This window comes from Papilio machaon, chromosome 5 (genome assembly GCF_912999745.1).
Source record: "Papilio machaon chromosome 5, ilPapMach1.1, whole genome shotgun sequence".
In the NCBI taxonomy this organism is placed as follows: domain Eukaryota; kingdom Metazoa; phylum Arthropoda; class Insecta; order Lepidoptera; family Papilionidae; genus Papilio; species Papilio machaon.
Genome location: NC_059990.1, coordinates 6,953,998 through 6,981,154, shown reverse-complemented (window position 1 = coordinate 6,981,154; position 27,157 = coordinate 6,953,998). Strand labels below are relative to the sequence as shown.

At 31.2% G+C, this 27,157-nt stretch overlaps 1 protein-coding gene across 2 annotated transcripts in view; it reads left to right on the top strand.

Moving 5' to 3' along the window:
* The window catches only part of LOC106713542 (probable serine/threonine-protein kinase nek3), a 99,386-nt gene that overhangs the window by 38,633 nt on the left and 33,596 nt on the right, over positions 1 to 27,157 (top strand). For both annotated transcript variants that reach the window (XM_014506359.2, XM_014506358.2), the window contains exon 3: positions 20,097 to 20,152. The gene's annotated coding sequence lies outside the window, so the exon portion shown is untranslated. The remainder of the gene's footprint in view (positions 1 to 20,096; positions 20,153 to 27,157) is intronic.

Below are 27,157 nucleotides of genomic sequence, written 5' to 3'. Positions count from 1 at the left end.
AGGCGTCAGATTACTAGTTTCATATTAATTACTATAATTAAAAACAACGTTATATTTCTTACCAGTTTGATATTATAGTTTCCTAAATAAATATAACCATTTTTTGCATGGAAAAAAATACTATGTACACTACAAATTGAAAAGCTTACTGAACCTTTTTTAAATATCTTTCAACGTTTATTTTGACACATAGTTTAAACGCCAAAGTTGCAACGTAGTCTGTATACTAGGATAAAGATTCAAGCAATGGACTTTGACATATGTAATAAGGTAATGTGTCATCTTATTTTTTAATCTAAATTGGCTACATTGGATTAAAATAAGAATGCAAATACTAACTTTATTTCCATTTACTAATGTAATGAAACAAAAAATATTTTAAATCATGTAGGCGTTTATGTTAATCATGTTACATTTCAAATAATATTATAATTTTATGTCAATATTGTAAGTCAATTGGACTGGATATTCAATTCGTTGACTTTATAAATTCACCTTAACCTACCTCAATCTAATTTAAAATATACAAATGTAAATTTCATTACTTTAACAAAGTTTATAGATAGGATAACCTTTAAAAACACTAAAACATGAACGGCGATAACCGTAACTGAATTATTAAATAAAATAGAAAATGCCGAAAAAGTAAAGGCGATTTTTGTTCAGGAAAACTGCATCGAAAGTGGCCCTAGGGGACTTTGACTGTTCTTATGCTTGATTTAAAGTAAGAAATCCGAGCTCCTCTGCTGTTTTACTCAAGGATAACCAATGATGATGTTATATTAAAAACAATTATATCCTTTTTTCAAGAGGCAGAATAAATTTATAAATAGGAATTCCAGTTCCCTACCTCGCTGAGCTGGCTTTCTTTTGTCACACTTTTCTATCAATTTTGTACCTTGTATGTGTTTTATGTTCTATATATAAATGTTTTTTATTACTTTTTCATTAATTAAAACAAATATAATCAGTATTAGTGTCATGTTCCAATTGTTTACGGTACTTACGAACACGTTCTCAGCTCGAAATATTTATCGGCATAGTTTCAAACTATCAACATCAAAATATTACTACATTTATTCCTCAAGCTGTGGCACGCTCCTTGTTTCATGCATCGGTGACTTCTAACTTAATTGCTCACACCTAGTTGGTCTTTAAACATTAAAAAGTTACAAAATAGAGAAAACAGAACAAAAGTCAATGCCATGTACACATGAAACCACGGTACTACACTCTAGTGATTTTATGTTAGCTATAAAATTTCGTAAAAAAAAAACTGTTTTGTATGTAGCTTGTGCAAATAATTCCGTCATCAGCGAATTACGATCAAGCAAAACAGTAGAGTGTGCTATTGTTGGAACACACTGTTGTGCCCTCGTTGGACTCAGCATAGTTGGCTATTTTTCTTCGAATAGATGCCTCATTGGTCCGTTTTGGAAATTGATGTAAAAATTGTCGAAGGTTTTCGACAATTTAGTATTAACATGATATAAGTAAGAAGTATATTGAGTAATATAAAAATGTTCCAAGACGAGCATTCATAATCGCTTTTCAATTTCCTTTTCATATCTTCGTCCTTTCAGAATTTCCAGCCCCAACTTCCAATCAGAACCGACAAAATATAATATTACGCGTAGGCACTTTTAATGGTAAACGAGGTGAATATTAAATCGGTTCATTGTGCAAAAAACTTTGTTCTTTTTCTAAAAAAAAGTCTATATCGAAAATAAAAATAAAGTTCCGACAAATTTCTGAGCATACCAGAATATTTTTTGTGTAGCGTTTCAATGCAAGCAAGCTTTGAATGATATTAGTTAATTAGTTATACATATTCGTTATAATATTTCTGACCCAGTTTTATTTTAAAAGAAACGATGGCAGTAACAATTTAAAATGTAATTAATATTTTAATGAGTTAGTGACTACAATGCAGTGACCTTAAATGCCACTGAGTTTTATCGTCTTGAGAGGTCAAGCATAATTTTTTTATAAACCTTCACTTTAATTGTTACGCAGATATAATAGAAGGTAAATAAAATGTAACATAATGTACGTAAATATTTACATCGTTTAAGATAATAAGGTTAAGGATGTAAAAGCTTTGTACAACTTAAGTAAGTTTTTTTAAATATAAAACTATTATTACTACATATCAACTTGTTGTGATTAAATAAAGCAATTCAATATTATTCTTCTTCTAGTGCATTTTTTTTAACTAGTGGTCGCATGCAACTTGGTCTGTGCAGAATTAAATTAGACTATAATATGCCCGCGTGCATCAACTCCCTGTCAATATCCCATCAATATCGTTTAAATTGTCCCAAAGATAACCAGCACCAAACGTGGCCTTGACAGATATATAGACGAACAATCAATTTTTTTTGGGTTCAAAATTGAGTTTTCGTAATCCAAAATGTAAATACATCATGTAGACTAAATATAACATATCTCTTGTCAGATTCGCAAATAATTAAATATCAGATATCAATTCAACTGCACATCAGCAGTACTAACAGGTACGTCATGTTCTCAACAGTTTAGAATCATATTCAAATTCAAAGGAAAAATTGTAACTTCCTCGTATATGGTAATCCGAGGTAGAAATAGTGTAGCCTATATATAATCTTAGAAGTAATTAAGGGACTAACAGCTCAAGAGATCGCAGGCTTGTCCGAGATTGCTCGCCTAAAGGTACGTCTCCATTAATGCACGTCGCCGACTAACTTAAAGAAAACTAAGGTCTCCCCCATCTCATTTCCCGGACGTTAAACAAGTAACGCTTTATTGCAAACGAGGAGACCGTCCAAAGAGAAATTTTCTTTTCAACCTATCTAGACAGTTTTCATTTTGTTTTGTAGTAGTAAATTACAAGCTAAGGTGGACTGACTTTTAGATTCTAAAAGATAAATTTTATTATTATTATGAAAATGTTATATAGCATATGTAGTCAAAGTATGTTCATATAAAATAGCAAATCAACATTTAAAGTATGTCCACTATACAATTGATAAAGTACAATTTACAAAGTTTATTTAACAACCAATTAAAACTAAAACTTTTCCTAACTATAAATTTTACTGAAATTAAAAACTAGTGTCGTATATCTGATGATTTGTAGCTCAAATTAACATGCAAGTTTCAAAACGTCCACAAGTACATTATTAGGTTCTAAATCAAACAAATCAATAACGATGTTTTACCTCTCAGTGAACTTAATGTTACTTGTGTTAGAATCATGTCACAACACAACGCTAATTGCCCTTTAAATATACATTTAATCTGCCAACTACCAGGATTTCCGTTGTAATGATTATTTACTTAATGTTAGAGAAGGAGATTGGAACTTTTTGTTGCATCTAGTTCGATTTACAGATTAACAAATACGATATTTCGTGTTGCGTATAACGGCAGTAAAAGTCACAAAATAATCAAGGCAAATGTTACTATTATACAACTTGAGAAGTCAGCCTTTAATCGTTAATTTTTGACATCAAAATAAGCATTTAAAACATAACTTTTGTTTTGTTAAACATTTTGGTTTCAGACAATTTATCAACAATTAATCGGTAACATCAATTAATAACTTGTAGCTAGAAATAGTAGTTACAACTTTATTTTAGTACCTTACCACCTTTGAAAACTGTCTAAATATTAGTTTTTACTATAAAAAAATATTTAAAAACAAACCTTTTTAATACATCTACCTAAACATTCATAAAACAAGGAAACAGATAAAGTTTTCGTGGTACCTACAATTGGGAATAACCCTTTGAGAATTATGACAGCATATTTTATTCAATAGTAACTTGTTTCCAAGTCGGTGACAATAAAAGTGGACATTTGTCCACTTTACGTAATATTATGTAAATTGGAAGTGTCTTTTGCATATAGAATGTGTCCCCAAAATTCGGGCGGACGCCTTTTGAGCCTCAGAACAAGTTTCCTGTGACGTATCAAACTAACATATATTGTTTCCGAAGAAAAATGAATAATTCAATGTTTATGTATTTTCCCACTTGACAGAACATAAGTGTGTATGACAATAAGCACGTGTAAGTTTAAAATGACTTTAATAATAAAAATCAACAATAAATTAATTTCTAAATCAATTTCTAAACGTCTTTCAAAACTTTGATCGGTTGCCAAAAACAAGCGACAGCTTTGCGAAACGCTTCGTGATTGTAGAACCACAGATTTTTCGTGTCGAGTAGTTTTATTACAAGACCGCCTAATTGTTTTATGTTACAACAGTACCTATAACTAACAACGGACCGAAAGATAAGTCTTTATGGGCACTGCTGTATATAGAATTAAATTATATTGTCAAAAGACACTAAATGTTACGACCGATTGTAATCATATCTTAAACGACCATTCTGAAGCGGTTTTCGTTTAATAGCTTCGTAAGTGAAATTCTAGTTCAAGCAAAAAAAAAACTAAGCGATATATCTCGACAACATTAGTACATAAGCTGTCGTTGACGATAAGCCGGTTCTAAATCAATTTACAAGTAAACTAACGATAAGTGAACGAAACTATCGGTTTGACGCTGTCCATTTCTCCTTCATTACTCTCCGTGGGTCAGCATCGATAACCGGCATGAAGTAAATTCGCAATGTATGTTGCGATAGTGAAAATAATTACAATAGACACAATTCCTCGGTACGCTCGACTGGTATTGAACGAGGCCGTGGGCTCTCGGTCAGTCCGCAAACTGGTTTCATTATCAAAAGTCAATAACTTTCCGATGCATTCCGAGTCACGGCCAAGCCAACGCTCTACAAACGTAATAAGCCTAAGCCCACATAATTAACCGCGATACGACGACAATTCTAAGCGGTCAAGATAATGTTTACAAATAAAAGTTGTTGGTTTTGGATACTTTCTTTTATAATTTTCACATGAACAGCTTTCACTCGACGCATAAATATCGATAATAATGGTTGTGTTTCTTTTATAAATTTAAATGTTGTTTCACAATGACATACATAAGACGAATCGCGCGATTCTCCACGTAGGAGTACTATTATTGTTGATATCTATGTAGCAACGTAATCCTGTTGTATTCTGTTTATTTAGTAACGATAATTTGATAACAAACCTCTAAGTCTACGTTCTAAATCCCCAAAACCTATTCTCTTAGAAAATGCATCATTAATTCTCAAGATCAAAACACGGAATCTATTCACACTTAAATCTACTTCTATAATCTATCATAAACACACTTGAGCACTTAATTAAAAAAAACAATTGTACATTAAAAATTAACATCCAATTAATAACGATTCAGTGAACTAACAGACATGATCTCGCGTAGTTTTTTCTTAACGATCTTTTCTTGAATACCGAATCATAAGCATTCCGTATCAACATCAAAGCGTGACTACCAAAGTCATGGACGCCATTATGATTTTGTCTTATAAATATTTATGTAAGTGCTTTTTAAATGACGGATGGTATTCATAGTATACCGTGTAGGTCATTGCATACACGAAGCTTAATTCAACACAAAAAATAAACAAAACACACTTCGGGCAACTAAGGAATCAAATGGGATCAAATCATATTTAATTTAAAAATATTAAGCAATTAATTTCTAAACAAATTTGTACAGCATTAAATAAAGAAAAATCTGATAGGAAACTGTTTCTAGGATAAATAAACTTTCAGTGGGTTTATATCTGCTTTTTTTAGATATACTATATTAGTGAATCGATGCTTCGGTCAATCATATTAGAAGCGGTGATATCAAGAATATCTGAAATCGACCAAAGAAAAATTCGTAGATGTATAAATGCAGAAGTCTGTAATTACCTCAAAAGTAAATAAGTAACTACTAGTTAACGGTTGTGTGTACTTTTAGCATAATTTAAAAACGTATAGTGAAACAATTTTAACTTTATAATTTGAGGAAATTAAGCAAGGTGCACGCTACAATGCGGTTAACGACGACCTAATTCCTTCATAAACACTTCTGTAATTATTTCACTCGTTCTTGAAGTATAAGTTTTTCTCTTGCATTACTTGAAATTCTTAACAAGTTTTTTTAATCCGAGAAATGTGTTAACTGCTTATATAACGGCATCTTAAAAAGATTGCTCGCACGGATATCGTAAATACTTTATAGATTTTTTTGTATCTATTTTCGAATACTGTTACTGTTAAATAATAACGAAAGTAATAGAAAACACTATTACTTTTAAATTCAACTATAGTTTCCGCTTCTAATTTCTTTTGAGATAATTATATTTAAAAAAATAATAATAATTTAAACAGAACACCAACAACGATGACTTTATTTCTTATTCGTTTTCTTAGTAAGAACCCTTACAAATTGAAAGTTTAAAAAATCAGTTAAAATATATAAATAGTCTAATATAACTTCTTATTTTAAAAAATACTTAAGTGCGCGCAACTTCCGAGTCTTAATTAACACCAATTCAATATACGGAAGTAAGGTCAGTCACATCTATATGAACTCGGTGTAATTTATGAGCCAATATCTAGTGTAAATACTTCCACAATACAATTCAAGTCAATAGTAAATGTGATAACAAAAATCCAATGCTATTTCCGTCACTTAGTGAATCAGAAACGTAAAATATGTTATGAAAATACGAAAAATAAATATAGACAGCCTTAAAGGAAGGATGGGATACCATTTAACAATAATTAAAAATGTATTCCATGAAATAGTTACTTTATGAAATTTATTAGATTTTAATTGTTAACTTTTTTACACTATCTGACGCCAGCGACAAAAAAAGATAAACTTAATAAGTAGCCTATGTTTTCTTCCAGATTATGTTCTATATTTATGCCAAATTTGATGGAGATCCGTTAAGTCGTTCTGGAGATACCTTCAAACATCCATCAAGATTTCAATGAATGTTTTTATTTAAATCTATCCATAAACGTCGCAAAACAACAAATAAAAACTAAGTCTCTTTCATATCCTATTTGTGATAAAGTAAAAGTAAAAGTGGCTTTTCAATTCTTGCTTTTAGTATACGAATCTATGAATAATAAACAACCATAAAATTCTAAGACCCACTAAGTTCATCGACTGCAAAAATTGACCTGATAATTTCTACATAAAAATGTATAATTCGACCGAAAAGAATTGCTTGCATCGATTTGATATCGTAATAAATTACTTGGATTACTAAAAATTCGAACAATCGCAACCTTTTGTAATCAGTTACTCAGATTAGAAACTCTCTTGACAAACGGTTACCATAAAGAATTTCATGTCACCATAAGTCTTTTACTATGGATTTGTTTTTTTTAATGAAACAGATTAATTACGGCTTTTAGATCTTAATTGGTATTTAATTTTTTTTTCAAATATGTAAGATAACTTATAATGATTTACATGAAAATCTCCGTTTTACGGTATTTCAAAATATAATAAATGCTTTTTTTTAATTATCGAACATAAGAATAATTTTAAAAAATGCGACAATTTAATAATCCGTCAAATCCGCTTGATAGAAAGATCGTTTGATAGAAGAATACCAGAAACAAAAAAAAATGTGTATTACAATATTCTTTTTATTAATTGAGTAATCAAATTTTAACTAATACCATTTCAAAATATAGTGAAACTTAGAGAAAATTTAAGGTTAAAATATAAATGAACGGATAGAATTGCAAAATAAAATGAAACGATTAATAGGCGTGAAATCAAATTATTATTGACATGACCATGTTTTATGATTTCTATATTTCAGAAGTTCACAAGCCAGTTGTATTTCTTAACGCCATTACAACAATCTAGATCATTGGAGATTGTAGGGTCGATGTTGTACAATACAAACGCAACATTCATTGCCAGAGTTACAATTTAACAGAATCTATCCTCTCATCAAACTATGCATGTGATACTATGATGTCCTGTTATATTATTTTCTTAGAAGGGCATGAGTAGTTAATAATAATAAGAGTCACTTTCTAATAAAGCTGTTATTTATATACGCGGTATTTTATAAATGTACATATAGTAGAAGAATAAAACAAGATATATTTAAATCAACACTAAAATCAAGAATTTTTAAAATTAGATCGCCACAGATTATTAATTTCAAAAATATTAAGAACAGAAAATTAAAGTGTAAGCGGAAGCGAAGGCTGTTGGAAATAAAAACTTTTTTAGTGAACTTAAAAGTGCAATTCATGCAGTTAAATATATTTTTCTATAATATATAATACTATTTCATGGTTCGTTTAATTTTTAAATTGAATTACATTTTTATCAATTGTTATAAACGCAGTTCCTTATCCGCTTATAAAATGTCACGTATCTTAAAGCAAATTAATTTAGTTAACAATTCAAATGGATTATTTTTCTTTCATAGCTGTTTAGGTTAAAAATTAATAAAAAAATTTACTTATATTGTAACACATCGTGATACGTCGTGTTATATCAATAGGGAAATCCATTAGTAATTTAAAATTCTTTAAAAAAATTATACGTTACTATTCCCATTACTTATCTTACAATACGGAAACCAAATAACAAATATATTGCACACTTCAAACTGCCTAACAAATATAACTTGCGAAGAGTACCTTCGTATTTGCTTTAGAAAATTTAGGGCCGTTTATCTCTGTTACCCATGTTACCGGTATCACTTAAGTTAAATATGTATGTATTTCCCTTAAGCATGATCATTTGTCAGTCTTAGAAATTACGGGTGTGGACTGAAGCCCATTAGTTGTTTCATGACAGTTACAGCCTGTTGCGGTATCTTTCTAAATGAGATCGTAAATATGGACACAATATGACTCAAAGCACGCGGCCCTCACGAACACTTCCAAGTTCAGAATGCGGTCTAATTGATAAGATATATCAGAAAAACAATTATAGTTAAAATATTACAAATTGAAATTTATTTGATATATCAATCCAAATTATACCACTCACAAAAATACTGTATGGTAGAGTTATAATTAATGTATTTTATAAATTGTTTAATTACATTATATTTTATTTTTCTTAATTATCATTCATATTTGTACAATTAAATATTTATTAATTAGTGTATACAAAGTAGAACATACTTAGTATATGACTTACGTATGTCCACTTAAAAATCAACGTTTAAATTTAACCGTGGGTTTCTGAGACCAAAATATTCATATAAAACATATTGTTATCTTTGTTCTGTCAAAGATAATAAATAGGGATGACAACATGTTTTGTACAGAGATTTTGATCTTAGAAACCAACGGTAAGTTGTTTAACTTACTCGTAATAATTTTTGTTACATTTAACGAAAAAGGTTAATGTGTGCCTTTCTTATTTCAAGGTCAAAGAGTTCCGTAATGGAACATACCTAATTGTTTCCATTGCATATATTTTTTTCACATATTGCAGCCACACCTAAATGAATAATTTAATTGAATTATGAAGCAAAATATTATCGCTACGAAACCAAAGTTAGAATGTAATAATATTTGTGTTAGACTGTAATTTATAGTTGAAGGTTACACTAGTCATGTAACCTCTCATGAACTTTGTTAGTAAATTGATACGACTGTTGTGTTCTGTGTGGTTAAATAATAAAACAATTTGCATGTATCATTACATCATTACAATGTTATTTTGAACTTTAAGAAACGTGAGTCACTAAATTTAAAAGTAACAAAAACGTAATATTACAAAATTATCAAAACAGTTTTTTTCAGTTATTTTTGAAAAAGTAATTCTTGTAAGTTATTTGTAACCAATTTACATATATTTTGTGCGAATTATCATTTAATATATAGAACCAATACGGTCCAATTAGTTGTTTTCTGTATGCGTTTTGCAAAATACTGAACTTTACGACTGTTTTTTGGCCAACAAAATATAGCTATTAGCCGATGATGATGATGAAAATGCTTGAATAACATAATTATTGTAAATGAATCCGCTACATCTTGTACTTGTACCACACTCGGTCAATAGCGGCGTCTCACGACTACGGTCAAGCTTCAAGGTCTCGTTACATAATACAACATTTCGCCTCTATAATTGATACTCAACGACTGCCCGCATTGTTGTCGGATATCTTTGTCAGTAACCGGACAGCAGAACAACAAACTTTTGATACTGTCTATAAAAATAAACAAATTGCAGCATTCATTTTTACATCGTTCTTTTTTATTTTTGCCTGTAATTTATGGTAACATGGATTGTATACAGTTCTAGATCTGAAGTAGTTATTTGTACTTGCCTCTTCTCATCTTTTACTCTTCTGTTTTGTTTATTCTTCACAATTTTTCTTCTGTCTAATTTAATCGTCATTGAGACTTAAAGGGGTCACTATCTATGTAACAAATAATATCTATTACTGTATGTTTGAAGGAAGAAGTTTCTTGATGGGGAAATAATTATGAAAAATTACTCGTAACTCACATCTGCTTTTTTTTTTTAGTTTAATTGCAGATGAAGCTTAGAAGAAAAACAAAATTGTCACTATTGCCTATTTCATGTTTGCCGATACATATATCGTTTAAATTTTCGGTATTCAATAAATAAAACTGTTTCTACCGATCAACATTTTATCAGCAATACTAGGAGCATTAGTATTTCAGTGAGAACGCTAAAAAGCTTTTCGGTATCAACCTCCAAGTGGCATATTCAATTCCTAAAATAGCTTGAAAAATGCTCAGCTGCACGTTGCATAAATTTTTCACAATGACTGCCGCCGGAGATCGTGACTCTGCAAGCACGTCGATGCTTTGCGACCACCTACAAAATCCATTCGCTCTAAACGCGTTTTAAAAATACCTACACATAACACTTCAATTCTCGATCAGCTATCCTATTGATTTGCAGTATTGTCCGATAATGATCTCGACATTGCATAGTGTATTGAGCTTTATACATTTAAATTGAATAATTCTTTAGAAAAGATTTAAACGCTCGCCTTGAAATTCATTATCGCTCTTGGGATTCGCTTTTGACAGCATTATGCATCAATGAATTAAATCTTTTTTCATATTGAAACAAAAGGTGTAACCTGTTATTTTCAATAAGACAATGCTCGTAGCCATTGAACATTTTGGGTTCATTGTCAAAAACTGGCCTTAGATTTGAATGGTATTTAGGTTATGACTTAACATATCTTGATATTGACCGTCAGCAATAACAAAGGATAAGGAACATGGTTTTAGTAAACAGTTTGTCACGACATAAAATGATAATTTTCTAATGCAATGGCAACGGTAGCGGAGTCTTGTCGTCAATTTCGATAGCAACGTTTGATTATTGGCCTTTGTTAAAGCTACGGAGACAGGCCCTCAATCTTAATGCTAATTAATTGCTTGACGTCTAAACACGACTAACGTAATTTTAAGATATTACTCAGTTTCGGTTCAGCGAAGGTTAAATCTGTCTAATGAAATAAATGTGACACATTATTGTAATTAATTCTAGCCCTACCTTTAAATAATTAACTTCTTAATTACCAATTGTGTTTATAAATAAAAATTCTTAATTCCAGCTCTGCACTTCATGTGTAGTCTCTCTTCTCGTCAATCTTTGTAAAATCCTATCTTACCAAAATAGAATAGAACAGATGGATGGATGGATGGATGTTTGTTTGAAGGTACTCCGGAACGGGTCGACGGATCTCTACAACATAGTCTGGAAGAACACATAGGCTACTTATTACTTTTTTTTTTCAATTCCACGCGGACGGATTCGCGGCCGACAGCTAGTCTACAATTCCATTCCATTCTATTAATAGTGACTTACCACTTACCTAATGAATAAAATTTTGAATATTAACCGCATAAAAGCCGCCGCTTTAACTATATCGTGTGACATTTGACATTACCTTGACAATAAGAGAAGGTTCGTTTTCTGTTTATTGAACCGACCACTTGACATTCTGCGGTTAGTATTGTTGAAATTTAATTACACTATTATTAATGGGACCACTTACGACTTGAACCTTCGATTGTAATAGAAAGAGGCGGGCAAACACTTACCTTCTAAATTAATTTAGTTTAGTAAACTTTAACCACCGTTCACCAATTATAGAGTACAAATTAAAATTGCAAATGTACCATCATGGTCTATTCTTTTCTCTAGATGGAATCTGATACATCCTGTAATAAAATCAAAGAATTTGAATCAGTATATTTTCCAATAAAAATATCGACATCATTTTGCAGAAAATATATTAGCAGCAGAAACGGATTAGGATTTAAATAAGGTATCTTAATGAATGTAATTCTGAAGAAGGAAATGGGAAAATATAATGGGAGCGATATTTTCATCTGCGTCGTGTAAGGATTGTCAATATTCATTTGTTTTACTCGATTGAAGCGGGAATTCGACGAGGTTCGTTTCCCTGTAAGGTTCAATTTGATTGTATTAATATCTTAAGGTTAAACCTTTAATTGGGTTTATATTATTGTAGTTTGTCATTTGTAAACATCAACTTCAGACTTGGTATTAAAATATAAAAATGTAGTCAGGTACGGATCCAAAACTACGATTGAGAGAATTGAACTTCTAAGAATATATTTTAGCAGGATGTAAACTCACTCTTACATTTTTAGATGTATCAAGATATCTCGAGACATGACTTTTTTTTAAGAACATACACATCCATAGAACACCTTTATGCAATTAGTGACAATCAGCGCAGGATATGTCCAAATGTAAGTGAAGTTAACACAAAGCATTACTTAACCGTGTGACTTAAAAAAGATTTCAAACTTTTACACACAAGGATAAGGGGAAACTTTACAACTCATAATTTATTTTTTGGTAAAACTATTGTACCTAAATTATATTAAATGAAGATTTTATGAGAATTAAATGATGTTCTAAAAAGCTTTAAAATAAACATTTAAAATCGACTTCAAGCTTCTGTATTTTACAGAAGTTTTTCACAAACAGTTCCATATACGTAAATATTAGGTCCTTACATATGAAATTGGCGTTTTGTATGGGAGGAACAAAAAGTCGAATATTTTTTAATATAATATATTTAATTAATCAAAGTATGAACCATTATTTTCTATGGACTTTTGCCATCTCATAGGTAGTTCATTGATGCCTTTACTAAAAAAACCAGTCGGACGGGAATCAATAAAATCTTTGAAGGCGATTTGGACTGCCCCATCGGAGTTGAGTTTTTTCCCTTGCAAGAAGTTATCCAAATTTCGAAAAAAATGGTAATCTGTTGGAGCAAGGTCCGGGGAGTACGGAGGATGTCTTAGACTTTTCAATTGAAGCTCTTCTAATTTAGTAGCCGTCTGTTGCGCAGTGTGTGGTCTAGCGTTGTCGTGAAGCAGCAGTGGCGTGGAGCGATTGACCAGCCTAGGTTGTTTAGCCGCTAGCTTTTCCATCATGGTTTGCAATTGCTGACAATAGACATCAGCCGTAATAGTCTGGCCAGATTTGAGAAAACTGTAATGAACAATACCGGCACTAGTCCACCAAACGCTTACAAGTAACTTTTTTGGGGTTAATTTTCGCTTGGGGCAGGATTTGGCTGGCTGGCCAGGATCCAACCATTGCGCTGAGCGCTTCCGATTATCGTAAAGAACCCATTTTTCATCACAGGTAATGATTCGGTTTAAAATACCTTCATTATTGTGCCGGTTTAGTAATGTAACGCAACAGTCGACGCGCGTTTGCCGGTTTGCTTCAGTCAATTCGTGAGGTACCCACCTTTCAAGCTTTTTAATCTTCCCAATTTGCTTCAAGTGAATTAAAACAGTTTTATGACTAACATCGCAGCCTGCAGCTAACTCGGACGTCGTTTGCGATGGATCCGCTTCCACAATAGCCTTCAACTCTTCATTATCAACTTGAGTCTCAGGCCGTCCACGGGGCTTGTTCTGCAGATCGAAATTTCCAGAACGAAAACGTTGGAACCAAATACGAACTGTGTTTTCTTTTGCAACACGACCGCCATACACATCATTCACCCTTCGAGTCGTTTCCGCAGCACTAGTGCCACGGCGGAACTCGTACTCGTAAATAATGCGATATTTTAAGTTTTCCTTTTTGTAAAATGAGTGACGCAAACAGAAAAAAACAGAAGAAAAAAAACAAATGAATGACGGTCATCGAACCACAAATACATGAGTCTATAGCTGTACAAATTTGAATTTGGAATTCCTTACCAAAGAGGAGAAATTCGTGATTAAAGTGGCCAGTACGAAAAACGCCAATTTCATATGTAAGGACCTAATATACATATATCTTAGTTGTCTTTATAATACATTCTTGTAAATGGTTATTATTATATAGTGTCATTAAATATACTATGTTACTGTATGGGGCGGATCATTATAAGACACGAACAACACATAACACGAAAACAAAGGTCATATTATAATCAATAGTAATTCAATGCGTACATATTCCATAATTGTACTATTGAACAATAAATTATTACCGCCCAAGCATAGTGCGTGAGTCACACTCTCCTTACTGACAGCTCAATGTGATTTAATCATCGTTTAAATATAAACACAGCTTAATTTTCATATATCTACTATCAATAAAATGTCCAACCACATAATAGGATCGTAACTTTTTCTAATATAAATTAACCAGAGTTCCATAAAATACTACTAACTTTAAAAATTTATAATAGAGTTCAAAATGTCCGGGATAAAAACATTAAAGGTATAAAAAGTAATAATATCGTAACAAAAATTAATGTCATAATTTTATTTATATTAAACTAGCTGTGCCCGCGACAGCGTTTGCGAGGAATTAATTGAAAAAAAACCTAATTAGTAGCCTATATGTTCTTCCAGACTATGTTCTACATCTACATATGCCAAATTGCATCGAGATCCGTTAACTTTTCCATCCGTCTAAACATTCGCATCTATATATATAAAAGAAAGTCGTGTTAGTTACACTATTTATAACTCAAGATCGGTCGAACTGATTTACCTGAAAATTGATGGGGCTTAGAACTAGGAGACGGACATAGAAACTTTTTTATCTTGTGTGCATTTTTTTTATTCCGCGCGGACGAAGTCGCGGGAATAAAAGCTAGTTTATAATAATAGTAAGATGTAAACAAGACGGATAATATAACATATTTATAAACACGGAAATTCTTGTTTATCAAAACTGTTATACCAAAGACTAACGTTAATAAGGTTTTTGTCAAAGCATAATGTCTTATAATTAACATCCAGAATTGGCAATACGTTCCGACCGATTAACTTGATATATTAACGTGTAATGAACGAGCTCACGAGTGAACGACAAACGATGGAATAGAAGTATTTGGTAATATAATTAAATTTCAGGCACAATGCAATATACAGGACACTTACTGGTCTAACAAGGTTAGAGAAAAAAGTAATTATAAACGATTCGATGAAGAAATTTGTAATTACTTTTAGTTTTCAAACTTTAGTTATCAAAAAATCTAGGTCACTTTAACTGTAACTGTCCATTTAAATGGCAATTAAAAATGTTTATGAAACCTAGAAAATTTTACGCGTAGTGACTATTCGTTTAAATATTTAAACAGCATATTTTGCGCGAATTACTAAGGCCACGAAACTGTTAACTGACTTGCTAATGGTCGTTTTACAAAGCCTTTGTATACTTTGAAATATTTTTATTACATTGAGAGTCTAAGTAATTAATATTTCATCATCTCCTTGACCTTGTCCCACGTACGTAGGGTCGGTGCACCAGGTTTCTGTCCTCCAAATCAATCTGTCTGCTGTCATCTCCATTGTCACCCCCTTCTTGATCATTTCTCCTTTCACGCAATCCATCTAGCTCTTCCTACACACTCATACTTAACGTTCTCTTTGCCACATGCGATTCTTCCCTCCTCATAACATGCCCATACCACGCTAACCATTTACTTCTCAATTTTTCTACTGCAGGTACTTCTTTCTTCTTCTTATTCGTACTCTTCATTACTGAAGGTCGTGCTCATCTTGAAGTGCCTTCACTGATGTGTCGACGAGCTGCTTCCACACCGCTCTGTCCGCGGCTTGTCTCATGGCGGTCGGAATGTTGAGCCCCAAAATTGTCTGGACTTGGTCAGACCAACGGATAGGCGATCGTCCCCTTGCTCTTTTACCCTCGACTTTCCCTACCACAACCAGTTTGTCCAGATTGTCTGGTTGTCTCCGGGCAATATGACCAAAGTAACTGAGGACTCGCCGGTAGCAGGTAGTGGATAGGCGAGTGCTAATCTTTAGTTGACGGAGAATGGATTTGTTGGTTCTTTTTGCTGTCCATGGTATGCGCAACATTCTCCGCCAACACCACATTTCAAAAGCATCGATTTTCTTTCGGTCGGCTGCTCGAATTGACCATGACTGCAGGTACTACTTTCAGACTAATTACTGGTATATTTAAGAAGTATAAATAATTCGAGGTTTACATACCTTTCACCATTTTAAAACGTTCAAAAATAAACAACAGAACAAGTGACAAAATTATGTACGTCATAAAACTACTGGCACTGCAAAATGTACTATAATTATTTTTCTTGGAAATAAAAATTAAAAATGTACTCCACTTCGCCCACATCAGTTCTGGCTAACCCATTTAAAAAATAATAACAGCATCTATTTTAACAGCGCCCGATCCAACGTTAATTTCCGTTTTCATAGTCCATTTATTAAGGCTGTCGATAAATTTTCACCCATTTTCAATTACCAAACCGGCGAAGCGATAAAAGTAAGGAAAATGGCGCCCAGGTAGATTGATTTTATTCAATTGTTACTTTTCATTGCGATTATATACAAACCAAATTTACAACATGAATATTAAATTTTCATTCGAGAAAAAATAATCAACATTGCGATTTTCGCCATGATTTTTAATAACTCGGTTACTTTGTACACATTTATCATAATCTATTTAGTTTACAAGAATAGTTGCAATCGGCGAAGAATTTATTTTAAATTACATAAAACAAAAAACCGTGAACTGACCTTGAAAAGAACGACCTATATACAAATAACCTTTAATCAAAGTTCAATGTTCGCTCTGCTGACAAACAGCAACGTAGTTGCATCATAATAGATCGATAATCTAGGTTGTCTTTCAAAACTTCTTGTAACACCTCTTGAATCCGCCCTCTCTCATGAATAATTCTGGATTTGAGTTGTGACAGAGCTGTACGAGAGGCGACCTGAGGCTCCACCGGACCCATCACTCTCGCTTCCAATCGTTGGGACTTGTAATTTAATTATATCTACGATCTAACTCTTTTAAACGTCCAAATTTAATGTAAAATTAACTTTTATAAGATATTTCCTAATGTAAGTTGCGAAAGATAAGTACAAAGTAATTGTAACACAAACCTCAAAGATTTTAAGACTATTAAAATATGTAAACTCTTACCTAAAAACAAATGAAACTCATTTTGAAAAAAAATTAAGTAAATTTTTTATTATTTTAATGATGATTTTTGAATTACGTTTAAAAATATGACTTAAGGTATGCAATTTGTTATTAGGTTATTACGATTAATGTCCTTACAATAAGTACGTTCACCAAATCAAGTATAAGTGAGCTAATTTCAACAAATTTACCATTGAGTTATGGATCATTAACTTAGAACCAAATATTACAAGTCAATTTGATAAATTCATGTCAACTTTATTAGCATACAATATATAAATTTATTTTAACAAATATAAAATATTAACGTAGAAAATCTAACTTATTGTGAGCCAAGCATAATGTTCCAATTACTTTCTTAAAAAAATGGATGGTCAGAATTTCATGGCCGTCATATATTTGTAATACATGAGGGAATTCCCTTCACTGTACAGTTTGTCATCTACAACGATCCCACATATCATGTCGGTACATGACATAATTCACTTTTTTTATTAAAGCTTACATTTTGAGTTATCAAACTTATTATATAATAAAAATGGTTAATTTACTGTCTATTCTTAGCGGAAAGTATTTAATATTAGTGATAGTGTTAATTGATATTTATATATTTAGAAATCAATAACTTTTGTGGTGGGTTTTTAAAGATTAAACGTAGTTCATCATCATCAGCTTAGTATAAGTCCCCACTGAGAGGCTCGGAACCTACCCTAAGTTAGGGGTGACTAAGCTATCGCCAACCACGCTGGCCCAGTGCGGGTTGGTTGACTTCACACATATCTTTGAATTTTTTCTCAGAAATGTGCATTTGTTTCCTTCACCGTAAGGTTGTCGGATAAATGTTCATATGTAAATCGAAAAACACATTACAGAACCCAGAACCTGCAGTTTGCAATTCAAGTCCCTAAGCCCCCAAAGTACATACATTTTCAACAATTATTCTTATCGTCATCATTGTTAAGTTATAAAATGAAAAATTAACGTATCTATTTCACTTATTTATTAAATTTAATTCTATTTATTTTATAATAATAAAAAAGTAAAATAAAATACGTAATAAGTCGCGCAAAGAATAATATAATAATGAATCAAAGCGACACGTATAAATTTATCTCAAATAACTACAGACCTGAATGCAATAATTTAACGCCTCGACTCAATTTAACCTAGATTATATCTCTAAAAGACATTTTATTGAACCAACGAATGAATGTACTTTTGTATTGACCTGTTATATTTTGTATAAAATTTGTTTTCAAACGCGATCAGTACAAAATTAAATGAATTTCATGAATTTTGTTAAGTATGAGTTCGACAGAAAAATGTTATATTTTAACTCAAAAAGAATGGAATCAATACATTTATTTTTAATTTTATACATCTCCTACATATGTTAAGTTCAATTTCATTCCCAATTATAATCAAGTATTTATTGATGATCTCATCTTTCTTTGAAGTTTACTCCAAACAAATTCATACCTTTTTTTATTTCAAACACGTATCTGTTAAGTATTCTTCACAGAATTCTAATCCTGACGAAAACAATTTCCATATAATTTGTATCTTTATATGTCACCAAAGGAATGAACATGTCTGTTCAACGAAATAACACACATTTTTAAAACATGCGAGAATGTCTAAGAAAAAGGAATTGACAACAAAATATGTAACATAAGACGAGACTAGACACATTCTAGAAGTAATATTTTATGTTACTACTCCATTTGTAGCTTTTGATCGTAAACACAAGTGTTTGAACACTAAGAGAAATCATTAATATTTATAAAGCTTTGTTGCTTAAAGAAAAATAGGTTTACATATTGTCACTGACATATAAGCGAAGTAAAAAGCTGAGAGAAAAAGAATATTTTCTTTTCTTTCCCTCAATAGACTTTATATTATGGTTTTATTCTATGAAATGAAATAAAAACTCTTGAAGTACCAATACTCAGTTCGATGCAAAGAAGCGATATTTAATCCAAGCTTCACTATCCTCATTCACTGATGTCACTGAAAATAGTCTGAAACTGGTACCGAAAATAGATAGACGATCATGGATGGGACTGTTTCGTTCTCTGTTAATTGAACACTTGAGATTCAGGAGACAGGTCTCCTTAATTCGCTGATATATTTGCTAGTTGTGGCTTCTAATAGATCTATTCTGATAAATCAAATCCAATATTAACTACTATAGAAAACAGCTAAAACATTCACGTACATTTGTCCGGTGTCGGTGTCTAATATAACAAAAAATACGTCTAAATAAAATGACTCGGAAAATTAGGGCGCTTCTGTCACGGGTTCTTTAAGTTGAATGTTTTGTGTTGTTATTACAGTCGACAAAAACTTAGGATAGATTTCTGGAGGTTAAAAAAAACTCTTTTTTCCGAATAAATAACTGTTAAAATAATAAATTTGTTATTTCACTTTATGACTATCAACATCACTTACGTATAAAGCTTATTATCGGTGCTTTTTCTAGATTAAAAAATAAATAATCTTCGCACGCAAATTGGTTTGAATAAACATCCCATGTATTTATATTGTAGCGTGACCCTCTCTCCACACGCGTACCCGAGAATAACAAAATAATTTTGCACGAGCCACACTCAACAATGTTAAAGGCATATGAATTTTCACTCAAAGATATAATTTAGCAAATAAAATATTCTTTTCATAAATATAAAAGAGAAAGAAATAAATTGAATAACATATTAAAAGAAAATATAACATTCTTTTGCAGATCTTGAGCGTTCGTGAAAGCAGTCCACGGTTGAACTGGAGCACTCTTCAAGAAACGTGAGTTAATTTTACGTCAAAAGCATAATTCCAACGAAAAGGCTATTAATACGAGTAGTTTTCAGAAAGAAAAATAAACATAGGGCATGTTTAATATCCACCATTGCACTCAAATGCAATTTATGACAATTGCATACATAAATACAAAACTGCATACAAACAGGTTTACATAATTTGACATTTAACTGAGCTACGAATATATGTATAGGTATATTATCATATTATTATGTACAATTTTGAAAATTATGTTATTATAGTTCACGACTTTGTTAACATTTACTCAACATCATTTTGCAAACAGATCAATTAAAAAGTTAAACATTAGAGTTGTTTTACAAAAACAAATTAAATCAATATAGTAGAAAAACGTAGCAAATAATTAAGTAATTTAATATAGGTATAAGAAAAACTTGAATTTTATAATGCGACAAATTGCTGTTGCCTAATCGATTATCTATTGTGTTGTAAATCAGCGCAAAGCTTAAAAGTAAACCCTTCCAAATGCCAGAACAATGGGTGCAGATAAAATGTTACGTGGCCGTTTCGTTAATTTTAATCTCAATACTAATTTTTCTTTTCTTAAACAAACAAAATCTTGAATATATGCCAAATTATTTTCTAGTTAGCGATAGTGTATTTTATTATAAGTAGATTATTAGGAAACAAAAACAGTTTCGTTCTGTGTGTTTTTTGCTACGTTAAATACAATACAGTTGCATTATTTTGTTTTTAAAAAGTAGTTTTTTAGTATTCAAATATTACGTCTTACTAATTATACTGTCATAATAATTATGGAAGAACACGTAGGCTACTTTTTATGTTTTTTTTTTCATTCCACGCGGATGGAGTCGCGGGCAATAGCTAGTTTTAAATAAACATAAAAACTTTAAAAGTGAAATAAAATTTATTTATTTGTTAACAAAAAACATTAAAAAGAAAAAATAAGAATAAAATATTAAAAATAAAAAAACTGTGTCTTTTGAAAAAATGCTAATTCGTAAATCAAACCAAAGGGCCCTGATGGTAAATCCCGTTAATGTAATTAAGCGGCGCAAAGTTGAATGGTCTCCTGTCAATATTATCCGGGGGCGGTGCGGGAGGGATGTACGATAAATGGATTAGGGTAAACAGCATAAAGAGCCTTTTGTACCCGAAATTAAATGTCACCCGACGTCATTATTCAGACTCCATTTGACGCGAACGCTACCGACTGGTGTCATGTCGCTGCCACTAAACATATACGTCGTTTAATTAATATTTTTGGTATGTGGGAACATATTTAATCTTAACTGTATCTAGCATATGTAGGCTAAATTATATTTTTGTATTATAAAATTCATCTATCAATAAATTAAAACGAAATTAAACAATCAAAATCTTATCGTGACAAATTACATGTTCAAAGAAAATTCCATTGAGAACGAAGTATTAAAGGAATTGATACAAATCGTAACGAAGTGTAAATTGTAAAGGCGGTAATAAAATCATTATGAATATTAAATCGTTTTCCCAATTTAAACTTTAAAGGCGTTTTAAATTTATATTTTGGTATCTTTCGCTTCTTTGACAGAGATAAAATTTATAATATTAATTCTACTTTGGTGGACCGTGGACCTTATGTGAGTACAATTATTTGTGAAATAGCCTTTGTTTCACCCTTCAAATAAACGGAATGAGGTTAGGCGTGCTCGGATCGTATGTAACGAGAATTTCTAATGAGGCTCATGTAATTTTATATCTTTGTCTCTTTACTTTGTTTCAAGAAGGTCTTCGTTTAAATGCTCACGTCTTTACAATGTTTACAAAATCCTCGAGATTTACAACGTACGAAATACCGCGTTCGTTAAAATGTTACACTGTTAATTAAAAAGGAACAGCTATTGATAATCATTTAAACCCAAAGCCTTCTAATTGCAGAATAATGAACATACTTATTTTCTATTTCTAATTAGAACGACTGTACTTTTAGAAACCTTTTTTTTAGTCTACACAAAGAGCTTTTGCAAAACACTAAGTTAGATCTGAAATAGAAGTAAACATTTTTAAAAGAAAATAAGATATTCCATTCTATTTCTTAACATCATTGTTTAAAAACTAAGAATTAATTATCAATTATATAGGTAGTGTGAGGTCTGCTATCTTCTTTACTTAATAAAATACAATAATTATTAGTTTATATTTAAGTAAAGAATTTACTGTAACTGTCAATTCAGTTTCCATTTTCCATATCAATGTACTTAAAGAACTCATTTTGCAAATTAATAGAGTCCATGATTTAAATTGTTCATCCATTACGATACCTCCAATTTTCATAATGAGTTCCGTAATGAGGACGGATTAACTGCACTATTCATTGAATAATATCGCATTTTATTATTTTAAATATCATTCGCTTTATAATATGTAATATCAAAACTTATTAGTGTACAAATAACTAGCAATTAATTTCTACAGCAATAATCAGTATCTGTATATATTAAAAAATTGGACTGTCTATATGTAAATCGAGAAAAAAACGCGTTTCGTTTGCTGATGACATAAACCCAATTTTGTTCCGGGTAATCTCCGGAACGTCTAGACTGATTTTAGCGGAATATTGACGGAATGTTAACTAATGAACTCTGCATTCTTTTGTATCATCTCTGACGCTGAGTTCTGCGCCGACGAAGTCGCGGACGACGGCTAGTTTGTTTTCTAGTAAACAAAACACTTATTATATTTCTCTATCCATTTAAAAATTATATATCTTTGTATTAATTAATTTAATTATGCCTAAAGAATGATATCAAAAATACATGTATGAAATTGTACTGGCAAGAGAAATTTCGCTTGTCTTTCATCACGTATTCATTATCAAATCATATTTTCAAATTCACATCGTACATCCACTTCATGACAGAAATAAATTATATTTACATAGGTTTCACTTTCCGTTATTATGTACCATTAATATTCTTACTGACAATCCTTAACATGAGACCTTCTTACAGAATGAATCACACGAATAAGGTAATAAATTATGAAAGTGTTTAACATTTCATCAATTTAATTACTGAAAATTACCTAAAATGTAAAACCTGACATTTTAACAGTACTTCTTTATTCTCTATCGTATATAAGATTTAATATAGGGCAAAATTAAAAGGAATTGATTTTTTTATCTTTGCAATTTTACCACCTTTTGAAATAAATCGAAGCTTGCACCTCGTTTGTACAATTCTACTCAAAGTAATTTGAATTACTTCGTAGAAACTATTCGTTTTTGTTTTTGCCAGGAATCGCTGCAAGTTAAAATATTAAAAATAACAGTACAAACGTTCGTGTTCCAGGCATTTATATTGTACTAACTGTCGCCCGCGACTCTGTCCGCGTGGAATAAAAAAAAACTTTATTAGTAGCCTATGTGTTTTTTTAAGACTATGATCTACATCTATGAGAAATTTCATGAAGATCCGTTAAGCCGTTCTGCAGATACCTTTAAACAAACATACATCCATCCAAAAATTCACATTTATAATATTAGTGAGATTTACTACGTTATAAATACCATATTAAATCACGCACATACAATACAATATACCACACATTTCTCTTCTTAAATCAAAGTCAACATAATTACACAGGCGCTTCATTAATTTAATATTCATACATATTGTTTTTATCAAGAAAATGCTTGTGGAATTACTTAAACTTCTTAATGTGCACTTTATTTCCACAGCACTTTAACGTTTCCATTATACTACATCTAGTAGATGGGAGTTAATGCTAGTTTACAAGATTGAAAACTGCTTTCAAACTTAATATAAAAGAATTTATTCAAACAACCTTGTTGAAGAAACGTAGATTTGTTTCTTTCTTCAACAAACTTGGAGTAAAATTATTTTCTTATTTGTAAAAATGTTTTTTTAAAAACTGCATTTGATGTATATTAAAAGTTAGGACGTTAGGATTTTTTATATTTATAATTATTCGAATTAAGATTTGTAAAAGAAATATGTAAAATAATTAAAAGGTGGATTAAATAATAATACATATTGTAATAAAAATTGGAACTGAAAAATAATAAAATACCTAATCCAATACCATTTTTTTTTTAATACAGTCGAAACTGGATAATCAAGTACTGGATAAGCAAGAAATTTCTTTAAGGTACAATCTCCATAAGCGAGAAACTCTAATTAGAGAGAAAACTATATGAAGTGAGAAAGATATTGGGGTCCCTTGAATTATCCAGTAATCGGACTCTCGCTTATCCAGGTGCGCTTACCTTTGCATTTCATATCTATCGAATTCCACAAAAAAAAGATATGATTATTACTAAAATGAAATAATTAGACATATCCATATCCCTTCTTAAGCCCGAGTACAAAACCTATCGCAAATTCCTCCTGAGCCATGCAGTGTTGCAATCATCTATTGTTTATTGTTCAGAATTATGTTCGGGTGCGTTCGGCATTTGCTAAAAGAGGCGAGGACGGTTGTGAAAACAGACATGACAATGATGTACATGACGAATAACAAAGTATCCTTGGCTTACAAAATACTGTGACTAAGGATCTTGCTACTCATTTTATTACAGTGTGACATTGTTATTCAAATATTTATACGTATGTACAGATTTGTGAGCACCCAAAGCTATTTCTAGAAGTGATTATTGCTGTAAGCTTTGTAGTATTTTTATAAATATATATGTTCTTTACCGTAGACCTTCTCAAAAGTATGAATGTACAAAACAAGAATGCTACGTACTTCAAACATGACGTCATTAATATAAAAAAAACTTGAGAGGTGTCAAGGGACACCCGGATGGAACGAAGTTCCTTTCTATTAATTAGTGAAGGAACCAATGTTTATTCTATGAATAAAAAACTTAAGTCTTCACAAGAAGTACATTTTATTTCTATGAATTTTCGTTATATATTGTCACGTCGTTGCCATGGTGAAGTAGTGCTCATTCGTCGTTAACATACTTACTATAGCAAAAAAGTGTCGTGACAACTTTTCGTAAGAATTTTTTCCGTCTAGCCCCCTTTCACAACGCGCGATAAGGAACTTCGTTCCAAAAAATATCAAATACAAACACATAATATGCAGACACATAGCCATGACAAAATTAAACAAAGCAAAAATTTGATCATGTTCTAAAATGGTATTTAAAAATTCTAAAATAAGTGATGATAACAGAACTTATACATACGTAAATAAATCTTTTAAAAAATACGACTCTTTTTCACATTTGAGTATTAAATGTTTATTTGTGTTCTAATTTTAAATAATACATTTTATGTCTCCCAAACCACAGTCATTGCGAATGACTTGAATTCTTAAAAAGTATACTATTTTAAATTCTTGTCGTACCCAAGTCGAGATTGAAAAACAGACCTTTGTGTAAATTTGGTTAAAATTATATAAAAAAAAGCACAAGATTCACAGTTATTTAAATATCAATAATTTAAAAGATTTTGCTTAATTTAATAAAATAATAGACATTGTTCTAACAAGATTTGCATATACCACTTCACGGGTTTTCAGTAAGACAACGACAGCAAACTACAATTCTATGACATTAATATAGAAAATAATTTCTCAAACCATTTTTAAATGTTGCATAAATATTTGAATTAAAAGATTTCATCAGTATCTTAAAAAGTACTATTGTTTTGATAACATCTGAGTAAGTAATTAATTCCAAAGTTATTTTTTTGCTACAAAGAAGCATTAATTGCAAAAACTTTACTAAACTTCATTAAATATCTATTACCTTGAACGATGTTTACATACTAATGGCGATTACGTACATCCCGACAAGTACCAGAAAATTTGCTTAAAAACCGCATTACCTGAAGGAAATTAGGCAGATAAACACTTTTAATTGTAAATAATCACAAAGCGAATCTCCTCACGGCATTACACGAAAGAGAATTCGCCTTGAGAAAGGTGATTTTTGCAGGGCATTTGCCTAATAGATGTCGCAAGCGTTCGTGCTGCTGAAGCGAGTCTTAAGATTTGTTTTTAGTACATTGTGTGTTGATTAGAGTAAAATAGAACGAAGGTAGGTGTGAAGCGGTAAACTAAATGAAACAATGCGACAGCTCGTTGATTTTGTAATGCGCAAGAGGAGTTCGTTATCGCTGAGGAGTGCACTCGATCAGCCGCGATGTCTGCCGTGGGAGCTTCCCACGTAATGCCGCCAAGTAATAATTACTCGTTAACGCTTGCGCCTTGCAATTAGAGATTTACTCAGAGGTTCGTAACATCTTAAGACATTGCTGGATTTCAACTAGATGTGTGTTATATTTTAACGTCCCTTTTAGAAGTAAGGACAGCGACTGTGTTGCGCCGACAATTTTGCAACTGCATCTTTATACTCGTACAAGAACATTTTCTTGCTTTTGTCTTTCTTCTAAACTACACTATAGATAACTGTATTAATTTACATTCTATTTTAAAAATCCCCGATCAGAATTGTTAAAAGAAAGGTTAGTTTTTTTGTTTGCTCAAAAATTACAAAATAAACGGAAGATCGTCAAAGGCCAACGCATATCGTGCCTAAATCCTAAACAAATTATAAATTGACCTTCTTTCATAGCATGTTTTTACAACACTAACGTAATACATACTAGTTTATTTAATTTGAATATTGTTACAATGCTCTAGTTACTTAGTTAATTACTCTATTATCTACAATTTATTAAAATAATATACTTTTTGTATTGTGCATTTTATTACCAAATCTTTTTATATAGACAAGTTAATACTAGGAATTACGAAATTTTTGTCGTTGTTTTTTATTAAAGGTTAATGGAAAAAGGATTAGATTTTACTATTCTACCTTCAGAACGGACCTATCGTAGTGATCTGTGGTGAAGGCCTACGCCCTAAAGTGAGCGACATATAGCTGACATGTTCATGATGTATTTACATTCTATTAATTACTTCTATTGTCTCTTTATTTAACGGTTACAGTGTTAGAGCTAGCAACAATGTCTGTTGCACGAATTTGCC